Source organism: Dermacentor variabilis, chromosome 3, assembly GCF_050947875.1.
Source record: "Dermacentor variabilis isolate Ectoservices chromosome 3, ASM5094787v1, whole genome shotgun sequence".
Classification (NCBI taxonomy): Eukaryota; Metazoa; Arthropoda; class Arachnida; order Ixodida; family Ixodidae; genus Dermacentor; species Dermacentor variabilis.
In genome coordinates, this window is record NC_134570.1 from 54,410,806 (window position 1) to 54,424,593 (window position 13,788).

Genomic DNA, 13,788 nt, shown 5'->3' on the forward strand with positions numbered 1-13,788 from the left:
GTCACATTCTCGATGTACGCGTACTATGCATTGGCCTATGGCTACATTCTTTGTCTCGTCGAATTTCCTTTAAAAATTATTAGAGGGAAGCTTATTTCTTCCGAAGCTCTCCAGGTTCTAAGGAAAGCTGGTCGACAGCAATTCGGCAGCAGCGCGATCATGTGGTTCCCAGCGCACGTCGCCACCGCCACCGACGACGGCCCTCCTAACTTGAACGAGGTAGCACACCGCTCGCGAGAATCGACCCGCCGAGCGGAGTCGGAGACCCCCCCCTCCCTCTTCGATTTCAGACCTCCTGGGGCGAACCACGCGAGAACGCTTAGTCAGGTACAGCGACATCACCAAGCACTGTCAGTTAGGCAGGCAGATATTACTCCCACCTCACCCCAAACTGAAACGTCGCCAGGCAGTCGTCTGGCGACAACTGCAGACACACACCTTCCCTAATTCGATGCGACTGCGGCCCTCCGTGCGCAGCACCCGGACCAGCGCGTCGCCGCGGGTGCGTCACTTCGGCTCCTCCCCCGCGTGGGCTTCTCCCGGGCGGACCGCTCTTTCCTGCTTCGCCTGCGCGTCGGCTGCTACAGGACGGCTGCTAGAACGCACAGGCTGCAGGGAATTGGCGACCCCGCGTGCAGCAACTGCGCCGATACGGAGACGCTCGACCACTTGCTACTTCGCTGCCCTGCCTTCGATGCGGAGCGCACGGACTTGTGTACAGTCTATCGGCGACTGGGACTGACTTACGATACGGCGACCGCGCTGCTATTCCCTGCAGCCCACTCGTCCATCGTGAAGCATGCTCTCTCAGCACTGCTAGACTACTGCAATGCGACGAACTTGAGAGCGCGGCTGTGAGCCCCGCACTCACATTCTTTTTTTCCCCCTTCCCACGTTCGCCCAGTCTTTCTCTCCTTCATCCTTTTCTTCCCATTCCCCCTTCCCCGTGCAGTGCTGTTGAGGTGTCCTCCTGTGAGAGACAGTTACGGCGCTGCACTCATCTCTTCCGTTTCCTTTCCAAAAATCACTTCACACACACACACTTCCCCCCCCCCCCCCCGTAGTACCCGAGCGCTCATTGCAAGTCATGTCAGGCGACTAGGGCGACGCTCTCGCACATGTTGTGGCAGTATCCTGGTATATCAGATAAGATGGCACTAGCTCCGGAGGCTCTTGCGTCGAAGTGGGCCGCGGCTCTGCGCAGCTCCAGCCTCAAGACACAAGAGTGGGCAGAACAGCGAGCCCGAGAGGCGGCGACGAGGCGAGGCCTCGAAGTCCCCGCATGGGAGAGCTGAGCCCGGGTCGTTAAACTTTGCCGGATTTTTAATGAAGTTGTTTCCATCCATCCAGGTGTTGCGTGAGGGGAGAGGGCAACGTACCGACGTCACATTAGCCTCGCTCCCGGAAGCCGGCGCGCAGTCCGTATCTTTCTCTCTCACCCCCACTGGGCTTAGCTGCTGCGCGCATTGTAACTTTTGTTGTTTTTTTGTGTGACCTAACTTAGTAAGGTTTACCGCCTTTATCGGTCAATTTTTAGTTATGATTTTATAAACACATGAAGGCAAAAAGACTGCTTGCATGCGTAATCATTGCAAATTGCTGCATTAATTATGACGCAAAATTTTGTTCAGTATGATCAGTTTCCAAGGTCACAATGTTGTTCCACAAGGACAAAGCTTAGGCAAATCGTCTTACTGCTATCGTTCCCATGCTGATTGAACAATCGTGCTTGCTGTCCCCGCAGACACTAGCGCCGGATTTCCCTTTGGTCAGTTTTGTACGAAACGCTATGCTTGGCGCGTGGCCTTCTACATCAGGCAGAGCGCACTGCGACCAGCTCCCAATCTCGGAGGCTACGTTCGGTGAATCGTTTACGTTAAAATGGTGGATTAGTTCGCTAAAGAGTGGTTGATACTGCACGGTGTCCAAACTCTGGACAGACCGAAGCATCGCTTCGTGCACCGGCCGGTAAGCTGGCGTGTTGTTACATTAGTTACAGAACGTAACTGACGGGGTCTTTCCAGCTCTAAGTGTCAGCGACCACTATGATTATAATGGTGCTCCCGTCCCCCTGTTGGTATAGTTCTCGTCGCTGCTGCCTAGCCATCGATGGGGTGCAAGCGGTGTAGAACGGTAGCTGTAGGTTCCTTAGTGGTACTGTGGAGATTATCAAATTCCGCCATCTTGTCGAGTCGGCCATCTTTTCACTTTTCCGTGGACGGACAGACTTGGGCCCTCTGACCTCATTACAATATGTGTCACCGACGGAACGCAGGCTTTGCCCCAACGGAAATAATCGGAACATTTTCCCTGCCCGTTCGTTTAGCGTTTATACAGACCGATTTCCTACTCAACTTTCTTCCGTATCTGTCTTTACTCACTGTGACATTGCTGTGACTCCTTCTTCCACGCACCGACTGCAAGCGACTGGACAACGTGAGCAGCGGCCAATGTTTTTCTCAGAAGTGCGCAACGCACTGCAACGACGTCGCACTGAAACCGCGGCGACGGTCTCTCCAGCGATTACGAATGCAAACCAGCGCGAACCCGGAACCAAGAGCTAAATGGAGAAGCCGCCCAGTCTACACACAACCAAAACGACCTGTCTGCGCCATTACCACGCTACACCGGCCACGCACGCCTACACCGCGCGCGTCTCTTCCGCATTCGCCGAGCTGTTGACGCCCGCGGCTCCTGCTGCGGATGCGACCGCGGACCGCCCAACATTGCGCTTCCTTCGCCATTCAGGCAGCGCTTAATGATAGGCCGACCCAATGCAACGTTGGAGTCTAAACGACACAAAGCTTGTGTTTCAGTTAGCGAGCTAGCGGCAGCAGCAGTAGCGGATGACATGCACACAGGCCCCGTGAGACCCCTCCCCCCCCCCCCCCAAGTCTAAGTATTACTTTCGGCTAACCTGAGTTTGGGGACACCGTGAACAAACAAACAAACCCGCACGCAGCTACGCGTTCTGTATACCTGTTGGCTTTCTGTGTCACTAGGACGACAGCCGCGCATAATGCTTGTCGAGGTGAGAACCTGGATGAGAGGTGAACGCACTGAGAAGTGCGGCACATACTCAAAAGTTACGCTTCCGCCATGCCAAAACGATCACACTTAACGTGAGAGGAGGCATATGATAGGTTAGTAAAGGAGTAAAACGTAAGACCGGTGGCGACGCCCCCTTCGTGGTCCGATGGGCCGCCGTACAGCGCACGCCAGCCGGGCTCCTATAGGATGAACTTCGCGCGCCGCCAACTCGCGTAAGAAGACCCCCGTTTTACTCTCCCGACTCGTCTTGCATACACATTCAATCACATCACTCGATCTTCTCGCGACTCGCCTTGTACACACGTTTGAGCAAGGCACAGCATGATCAACGATAGACGTACAGCTGTCGCCACTCGCCGCGTCTCTCACGTCGCCTGGCGTGTGAGGCACACAAGAGAAATCGCAGCCCATACCTTCCCTCCCCCCCCTCCCTTCTTTTTCTTTCTCAGGTCAAACACTGTTTGCCTGCGCGGAGGCCGAGGATGAGCTGCCGGAGCACGACGTAACAGAAGTGAACACTCCCAATATATTTCATTCACGCCGAGCCATTGGGGTTTGGTTGCAACTCTACCGTACCTAGTCACCTTAGTCGCACTAAACTTAGTCGCCGTTTGACCTATAGATGCCCCGACGTGCCTGTAGCTGTATTAACTACAGTATGAGCTCAATTCAGCCGTACTCGGCAGTTTCTTGACTGGGGACTCGAACGTCCCCATACCTGAGCCATACAGTTGAGCCTACTTCTATTCATCCAAAGTTCGACGCTGTCCGGTGTCCTCACCAAATGCGACCGCGGCTTTGGCGCTCTCCCTACAACTGTGGCGTTTACCTTTAAAACAGTCACCCGAGCGAGATCACTAGCTTACAATTTAGGAAGGTTTTTTGCTCGACGGGGTTGTTTGAAGTAGCGACTTTGTCACTTCCTGACAATTATATCGCTGAAACGCTACAGCTTTAGGCAAACATGTATGCAAATCATGTATGCGAGACATGTATGCAAATCATGTATGCGAGACATGTATGCAAATCACGCGCGTGCGCACCCAGCTCACCATACCCTAGCATCGTTGTCCGCACTTCCTGTCTCTTTCGTTCGCCTTCTCTTCCCCTACGTAGAGTAGCAGCTAACCAGAGACAAAGCTCCTCCGTCTGACCTCTCTGCTTTACATTGAAACTATTCGCGAAGACACTGGTCGACCAAACCACACGAAGAAAAAAAAAATGTCTTTCAAAGATCTGATCTGACAATCTGATACATGAAAGTGTTTGAGATGTTTCGTACCTCCTCGGTTTTTCACACACTTCGTAAGTGTTGGCTCAAGGCCTACGGAGCGTGGTCGCACCTGCCTGTGCACGCATGTTGCGTCAGCCTGCACTGCTGCCGCCGTACGAACTCCTAGCTTACCTCCAGCGTGGAGCCGGTTGGAGGCGGCGTGAGAAACAAAAATTACGGTTTAGTGACTAAAAAAAAGAACGCGCATATAAGTTATAGTCCATTCGAACGAGATATCCATACGCAAGGCGACTGATTTTACGATAGTTGATCGTAACGTTTCAGACCGAAATTCGGGGCTCCAACGCACGACGTTGCGCTGCATTTAAGTTTGATACCGACGTCGCACGATGGCCGTCACCACCGCATAAGAAGCGCTGCGACCTCCCCTCCCCCCTTTTGACAGCTTCGCTGTAAAACGAGTCACACGCCCATGAATATTGAAACGTGCACTACCTTGCGGTTCTTCTTGTCCAACATATCGATCGTGTCTCTCCTTGTATTGTGATTTCCGATGCTCCTACCCAGTCGCGTTTCGAACATTTTACAATGCCAGAGCGCTACGTCGCTTCGATGCGGTGCCTGCGGGATAGTCCGTGGTAAGAACACTTTCATCGTTCCGCCTGGTTATCTCTCAAAAATGACGCTTTCCTTTTTTTTCCCATGCATGGTAACAAACCGGACTATATCTGGTTGAGCTGCATACCGTTACTATGTTTCTCTCTTTCTACTGCGCATTATTCACTGATGAGACCGGGGCAGCCGACTGTCTCGCTCGTGGCCACGACTGAACAGAGTCGGCTGAACAACAACGAAAAAATATCTTGTTTTTTTTTTTACGCTCTCTACGAAAATGAATCCGTAAATCCACTGTCGGTAAACGAACTAGAAAACATAAAAACTCTCATTCATTGTCGCGTATGGACCTGTCGCTGTGAAATACGTAGCATCGACGTACGTTTGGCGTTCCTTGACCTTTCTTGGAAAGAAATAGACTCTGCTTGTGAAGGCGAAAGGCCGAAACACTGAAGTCGCTCGCCTCATTCACTAAACTACGAACAAAGCTCTGTAGACTTTCTACAAAGCGTATGTATACATTCTGTACTGAAGGCACTGGGCAGCGGGCATGGTGCTAGTGGATGAGAAGAAGACGACGAGGTGTGCTTGCTTCCCCGTTTCGAGATAGCACCGACCTGTTTTAAGCCTACCGCTGCAACCTAGAGCTAGTGCTGCTAGGCGAACAACCCCCCGTTGCAATTCTAATAACCTTCCACGAGGAAAGTGATTACAAAAGGCGATTATCACCTTTCGCAGGAAAACACGGAAGCCGATTAGTATTTCGCGGAAAAACACGGAAGCCGATTGGTGTTCAATATTTGGGTGTTGACACTGTCGGATCATCGATCAGCGCACGGATATCGTTGGGGCTGAACAACCTTTGAACAGCTGTGTCTGTTACGGGAAGCGCTAATTACCTGCTGTTATACTCTATTCCACAATGGCAAAGTGATTTGCTACTACAGTTGCCAGATGTACACCTTTACCGAGCCTTCCAAGTTTATAAGATACGAACACCCGCCGTGGTTGCTCAGTGGCTATGGTGTTAGGCTGCTGAGCACGAGGTAGCGGGATCGAATCCCGGCCACGGCGGCCGCATTTCGATGGGGGCGAAATGCGAAAACACCCGTGTACTTAGATTTAAGTGCACGTTAAAGAACCCCAGGTGGTCGAAATTTCCGGAGTCCTCCACTACGGCGTGCCTCATAATCAGAAAGTGGTTTTGGCACGTAAAACCCCATAATTTTTTTTTAAGATACGAACTCGTGACATTATCAGCGTGCAGCAACGATAAACCGTCTGCCCGGTGTCCTATAGACGGTCTGCTTCTCATTCCGGGCCAATATCAGCCGCCTCACATACGTGTGCACAACGGTTGCGTTCGTGTAGCACATGTCGAGAAGAGTGGAGAGGAAAAAAAATGAAGCGTTACACTCGTACAATTAGTTCTTGGGCGAGCAGACGTTTGACGAAGCCATCGTAGCGCAATTAAGAGAAAAAAAACAAAGAGCAGAGAGCTAAACACCACGGTCGTTACAATCGCAACTGATTCTTTTTGCTACCCCAGCCGAGCAGTGAAGAAAAAGAACCTACAGAGTAATGCGAATGCGTACACGTTCATTACACAGTTACATATACGCCTCTAGCCTATAAGCCGTTACACTCATATGGGCTTAATTTTGGGTGAATCAAACAAGATTGTCTCAGTACCCTATGTACCTCCTCGAACAATGTGAGAGTAAACATTGAAATTTCCTTAAGAATGCCTTAGCGCGGCTAAAGACCGATGCCCTGCCCCACGCGGGAGGCTGCAATAGCACTACATGTTCAAGGGAAAAAACTACATGTTGCATATCAACACGTTCGGTTTCGCGTCCACGTGCATCACGAGTAATCTTATCACACGCATTGCTCACGGACGCACCTCCAAGTTAGCGCGTGCACTTTACTGAATTCCAGATAACCGAGAAGCGGGCTTCTCCTCACGGAGACCACTACTGAGGTGAAGCTAGATTTGGCGAACCGCACTTTGTCAGTTCAGGCGAGTACTCAATCGGGTAGCACTTTATGTGCGCCAAAACTGCCACATACACGACAAAGGCATTCACAAAGCTTCCAACGAAGATATTCGCAACAAGGAAACCACAGGTGATGCTTTTCCACAAGCCGTGGATGTGCGGCAGCTCGAGTCGCGCTGCAATTGTAGCGCAACCTGGCGGCAGCTGTCTGCGATTGCATGTGCTGTTCGTGCGTTTATTCGATCGCTGTGCATAGCATAGTGCCAGCTGCATACCAGGCGATTCGCCAGGCTAACATCTACAGCTTATCATTGAAATTTGCATCTCTCACTTTATCTCGCTATCTACACCTGCCATGCGCAAGCGCTAGCTTATTTTGTTTTACAGCGAGACAGTTCTACAACGGCTTTCGTGCGGTTGCGGCAACGGTGGCGAACTTGCAGCGCTGTAGCTGGTATCGAGCAGGCACGGACACTGGCCTCCGAGATCACAACGAAGCGAAGGCACGCCGGTGCAGATATCGGAGGCCACATAATTTCGATCACATACATATATCAACATAAATTACTTGCAATATTCGCGAGAAAACAAGACAGCAGATGTGTGCAGCCTCGGAGAACTACAAGTCGCTTTCCAGCACAACTGTTTCTTTCGAACAGTTGCAATAAACTTTTCAATTGCTATTAATTATATCGCATACTATAAAAAGCTTCCCGTATAACAAGTTGTTTATTAGTCCCGACAATTAGCGAAACCTGACCGCTAAAGAAAGAACAGTAATGATAAATTCTGGTATCTTACGTGCCAAAACCACGCTCTGATTTAGACGCACGCCGTAGTGCGGGTTACTCCCGATTAATTTTGAGCACCTGGTGTTTTCTTTAAACGTGCACCAATTGGAATGGCGCACACGCGCCTTTCGAGCGTTCCGCCCCTATCGGTACGCCGCCACCGAAGACGCAATCGAACCCTCTACCTCGCATTCTGATGCGCAACGTCACTGAGCTACCGCGGGTTGCGAAGCCTGGCTGGTGAATACGCGGCTACCTCGGAATCGCAGATAACAAAGCTCCAAATAATAATAATAATAATAATAATCATAATAATAATAATAATAATAATAATAATAATAATAATAATAATAATAATATAAAAAGGGTAAGAAGAATCATTAACGATGATGATGAAAAAAGTTATAGCACCCAGGAAGCCTCTTTATCTATTCGTGCGACTAAAGACTACTGTGAAACACAATCACACAGAGTAGCAAGTACGGTAGAGAGAGAGAAAAAAAAAAGAACACTTCACCAAAGGGACTACAATTAAAACTCGATCTAACGAAACCCGATTTAACGAAGTTTTTTTCCTGAAATAAATGGGTGAAAAAAAAAGCGGTAATGTATGTCTAATTTTAACATCACCGGGTTTTTCTTCGAGCGTGCGCTCTAAAGTTGCAAACATCTAGACGCCATGGTTACGGCCCTAGCTTTATTTTGACGAGCCTGTATGCCGCGCCCAAGCACGGAACAGCGGATTCAACACTGCTTCGTTAGTGGGGGCGGTGGCGATTGCTTTCGTTGTTTCATAGCTTATGCGACAGGTGGCTGGATCAGCGAGCTTTTTCGTGTCGCTACGTAACAATTTTAGGTTTCGAAGAACCGAAAACTTTCTTTTTCGATTTTATGAACTTCCGGATATAACGAAATAATTCAAGCGTGGTCATCACTTTGTTAAATCGAGTTTCAACTGTATAACCACTGAGAAAGAAATTCATCGCGGGCGGACATTCCCGTATACAGCCCAGCATCCGAATCCACTGTAGCGCACCAAGAAGCTGGCATTAAAACCTGAAGCACACTTCCAGTTTCGGTCGTGGCCGCGCGTGCGTTTTTAATGCAAGCTGGAACGCGTTGCGCCGACTGCGCTGATCGGCGCGGCATTTGTTTGTTGTTTGTTTTTGCTTCTACTGCACAACCACTTGGTGCGGAATCGTTTTATTATTTATTGAAAAAATTATTGCGAACGATCTTCAGAAGGCTGAACCGAATCTGCGCCACGAGAAATTTGATAAAGTAGACGCGAGACGCCTTGTGAATTGAGGAAATGTTTATTTTGCTCAACACAAAGGCTCGTTGTGGAGATTTTGGCGCGTTCATCCATTGTTGCGGCACCAGGTAAGCAGCAGTGATTCCCGCACGAAGTTGCGCCGTACGGCATCAGCTGAAGAATGCAAATTGCAACCACGCGTCATTTTGGTATTTAAACCTTACAGGAAAGCTGCGTGTAGTGGCTAAACGTGTGAAAGTGGTGAATGGGCTATACAAACAAAGGCGATTCGCCTTTACAAACATGGCGTAGAATATACCCGACTCTTCCTAAACAATTACATACATAAAATGTAGCGAAAACATCCAATTTCGAAGCATTGCCGCATTCTCGGGCATTATTACCTACACTTTAGGAGCACAAATACCCCGGGGACTGCATGTTCTCGACACAGTTTGGCCTCAGCCGACGCGATGGCACGCCACGTACACAGATGGCCACAACACAGGCTCCCATTCATACCATTCTAGACTCTCGCAGAATGCCTTCTATTCGCACTCATAACAAATGCGTGGGTGCAAAGCCTGTTCTCAGTTCTTCAGAAGAGGAATTTCCGAGTTAGAGGTTCCTCGTTTTTAGAGCTCCTCGGCGTTGTATTTTGCCCGTTCTGCCGGCGCAAGCAACACACTCCCGTGTTATCTGTCTTGGCAATCGCTCGTCGCGCTTACGACAAGCGTGAGCAACGAAAGAAGGTACAAGTTGTTGGGGAGGCGGGGGCGGAGGGTATAAAGAGCGTCACAAACCAGGCCTCGTAAGATACGGTACGCGAAACTAACTGTGTAATCACGGCCGAGCTGCTTTTCAATAACTGCGTCACAAAGACAGGTGAGGCGAGGGTGCCCAAAAAGCTAAAGTTAAAAAGTTAAAGTAATGTTGGGGAGCCCACAGAAAGCGTCGCAAACATATCCCGGCACGATTCGTACACGCCAAAATAACTGGCCACAACGTCCGAGCTGTATTTCGCTACCAGCGTCAGAATGTTGCTCGGGGCCGTGTCGTAAGCCTAAATTGCTTGGAATGCAGCTCAGACCGTCAAACGAAATTTCTCACCTTGTCGTAGTCCAATAGCGCAGTGGTGCCGTGTATAAGGGCAGAAAGAACGCAAGAGCACGCCGAGAGCCCAACAAATCAGGCTAGTTCCATATATATATATATATATATAGACAGACGGGTCGCCGAACAGGTGCATGCTCACATGCGCAGCCGACCTCGCTCGCTTCGGTGGTGTGCTTGGCGCATGGCGCATGCATGTGGCGCGTCACTGGTTTATTGCTAGGTAATGCAAGAAAAAAGACGCTGGCTCTCCCGTAATCTAGAGTATGTGTAACCATGAAATGGCGACCGGCAACGAACACTGGATGGAGTAATTACGACAATTATCCGCGACCACCTCGCAAACATCCGCGGCGCGTCGGGCGGTGCCGGCCTGGTCACGCAGCGTGGCGCCATCTCTCGAAGGAGGCGGGGGAAAACCCGCGCCGTGGAACTCGTGGACCGCTGGCGTTAATAATAATATTTGGGGTTTTACGTGCCAAAACCACTTTCTGATTATGAGGCACGCCGTAGTGGAGGACTCCGGAAATTTTGACCACCTGGGGTTCTTTAACGTGCGCCTAAATCTAAGCACACGGGTGTTTTCGCATTTCGCCCCCATCGAAATGCGGCCGCCGTGGGACCGCTGGCGTTGACAACCGTTTATCAGCGCCACAAGGTGACGATCAAACGTATGGTGCACTGTACCTAGCCTTTGAGCGTCGCTACTGGAGATGACAGATTAAGCTTCCGCGTACCAGAAGTTACAGCTTGAGTGATATTGTGAACAAACGTTAGGAAGGAATCGGAATAAGTTTTTTTTTTCACTTGTTTGGGCAATAACTAGCGCATGTCATGCGGTCCTGTACAAGGGTTTGGGGCCAGAGACTGCATTTCTTAAATTTTGACTGGTTACGCGCATGAGCTCATTTTGCTCTCGCAACGACGCCCAGATGTTCTCGTTTCGTTTTCGCCCCATTCTCATCTTGAGTGCCCGGATAACGGCTCCGGATTTTGGCTGAAGGTCTGCTGAAGAAAGCTCGCCTTGGCGCATAGCGTTCGTCACCAGCGTTTCCCGGTAAACATTACGGTTACATAACTAGCAGTTGCCTGGAAGCGTGAGAAGCAGTCAGGGGTTTTAGAAAGCTATCACATTCCACTCTTAAAGGCGAAGCTTAAGCGTCCTCCAAATTGTTCGGCATTTCGCACCCATCGAAATGTTTCTGCATTTCGCCTCATCGGGCTTAGCAGCGCGAAACCCGTAGTGACTAAAGTCAGCGCGGCGCGTACACCGGTGAAACGCACATGAAATCAACTCTGTAACGTCTAAATATAGGCAGAATGCGTACTGTATGATTTTTTTTTTTCTGTCGAGAGATAACTAGGCAGCAGTGACTACGGCAACAAGGTCGCGCAGAAAGCACGCTACGCCACCTGGTCGCGATGTCTGCGGTAAGGCAAGTGAGCTTCAGGAAGTGTGCGGCACCACAAACCAGTGGCTGGGGGAAGCGCTTACGAAAGGCAAAAAAAAAATTTTTTTTTTGAAAAACAGGAGCCCCTAAATAAAATTGTTGCTAGTTAGAGCTACGCGCGTTCTCTTCCTTCCTTGTTTGCGCCGCGCGGTACACCGCAAAACGCTGTGCTTTCGTTACGCTCAAGTGCAGCGAAAGCTCCGCGGTCACGCGAACCGCGACACACGATGGTAGAGGGCCCGTGGCAACCGTTTCCATGGTTACATCAGCGGGCGCCAGACCGCAAACGCTCTCTTGCAAAACTTCCGTGCGTTAGGCAATCTCGACCGCGTGTAGCGTTCGGCCGGAGCATGTAGTTACGCAACCTCGGGAGCTTCCACATAAGTTACTTGCCATGTGCAGCTATAACCGCACACAGAAATGCCGCTTTAATGACTTGTAGCAAATTATGTCGCACGCTTAACTCCACCTTACGTAAGTCCCAGGATCCGTAAAATCACATTCTCCACACACAAAAAAAAAAACCTACCGTCTGCCTCCCTGCAGACACGCGCTAATTCCGTTCCACTAAGGTTCTGTAGCTGTAAGTGGAAAATTGTTGCAGGTATTTTCCACCTGCCAGAATGAAACGCATCTATCCATTCCGGGCTGGGCAAATTTCAATTGTATCATGATGCGACGCAAGATACTCGGGCAACAAGTACGCGAGGTACAGATGCAAGATACTACCGCAATTATTGTATCCGATACGATACTTTCCATCTGTATATTAAGATACTTCGCCTGCCCGATATTTGGCACCAAAAATTATTTGAATTTGCATTTACACATACAATCTCATGGTGCCTGGACAAACAGTAATGGGTGCCTGACACGGGCCCCTGATCCCGCCCAGTAGGAGCAGTACAGCGCACATAAAAATGCATATTTGTTATAATCTATTTCCCTCATTAAACAAATAATATTACTTGGTGTATAAGTGTACATCGTGTCGCTAGTTTAGGTAATACTGTTGTCGAGGTTATGCGCAACGAAGTGCAATCGGCATAAATGAGCTTGCAATATCCACGAGAAGAAAAGACAGACAGGGGTGTGCGACCTCAGAGAATTAGAACCCAATTTCCAACGAAGTTGTTTCTTCCGGACAGTTGCAATATCTGTTGGAATTCCCTGTAATTATATCGCATACATTAAAATGTTGTTCGCATATGACTCTTCGGTTTGAAACCTTGCCCGCATGTAATGTTTTGGAGCATGTATTGTTGGCATTTTTTTTTAAATTCCAGTAATTCGTCAACCCACACGTTACTTCGCCATAACATTTACGATTATGTTCACTCTCCCTCCACACACGCGCCCTACAATTTCCACCAGGTTTGATATTGGTTGAGTTCACAGTTTTCCCCAGGGCCAGCCTGATAAATTCTGATTTGTTCGTAAAACATATTCATAAAACTCTGGATTGCTTGCATGCGTAATTTACTGCAAATGTCCTAATTAGTCCCCTGTCTTTGAAGTGTACCTACGTATTGCCTAAAACGCGTCCTTTATTTTCGCCAAATATGAACAAAGTATCTTTTTTAGTTCACTGAGGACATTGTTGAGACCTGCCAAGAACGTCTTAGGACGCATAAAATTAGGGGTCGGGGAGGGGGGGGGGGGGGAGGTATGACTGCTCAGTAATTACTTGGAACTGTTTTAACTGAACCAGGAACGAAACTATTTTGTCGCACATTGCACTTGCCATGACTCCCCTCCCCTTTCCACGAAATATAAAGCTGTTGTAACCTAACCTACACCTATGTCGGGAAACCGGAAGCATAGGTGATAGCGGCCACATCAGACGCTTTGACGCTTGAATAAGATATTTTTTAGAAGGACTATGTTTGATGCAATCGTATCTAACGTCGCACAGAGAGTTTCCAAAGCGTACAACCAATTTTCACTAAATTTTGTACTGGTGGCTTTTATAGATTTACCAGTGGAGCGGGCTAAATTCTTCCCCACTCGTACAGACGTGCTCATAACACTTTAGAGGGCTTGCGTGCGCAATTTATTTGGAAAGTTACATTTACCCACCTATTTTTACCTTAACCTACGCATTACCTTATCTTTACAGTCTCCAAACATAAAGAAACTGCGTCCTTTAGTTCAGTCAAGACACCAAGTGAACCTAATATATCACACATGGAAAAATAAAAAGAAGGAAATGAGGGTTGCATAACTATTCGTAACGCTTCTAAACAAGCCAGAAGCTTCATAACTACGCGAGACATTG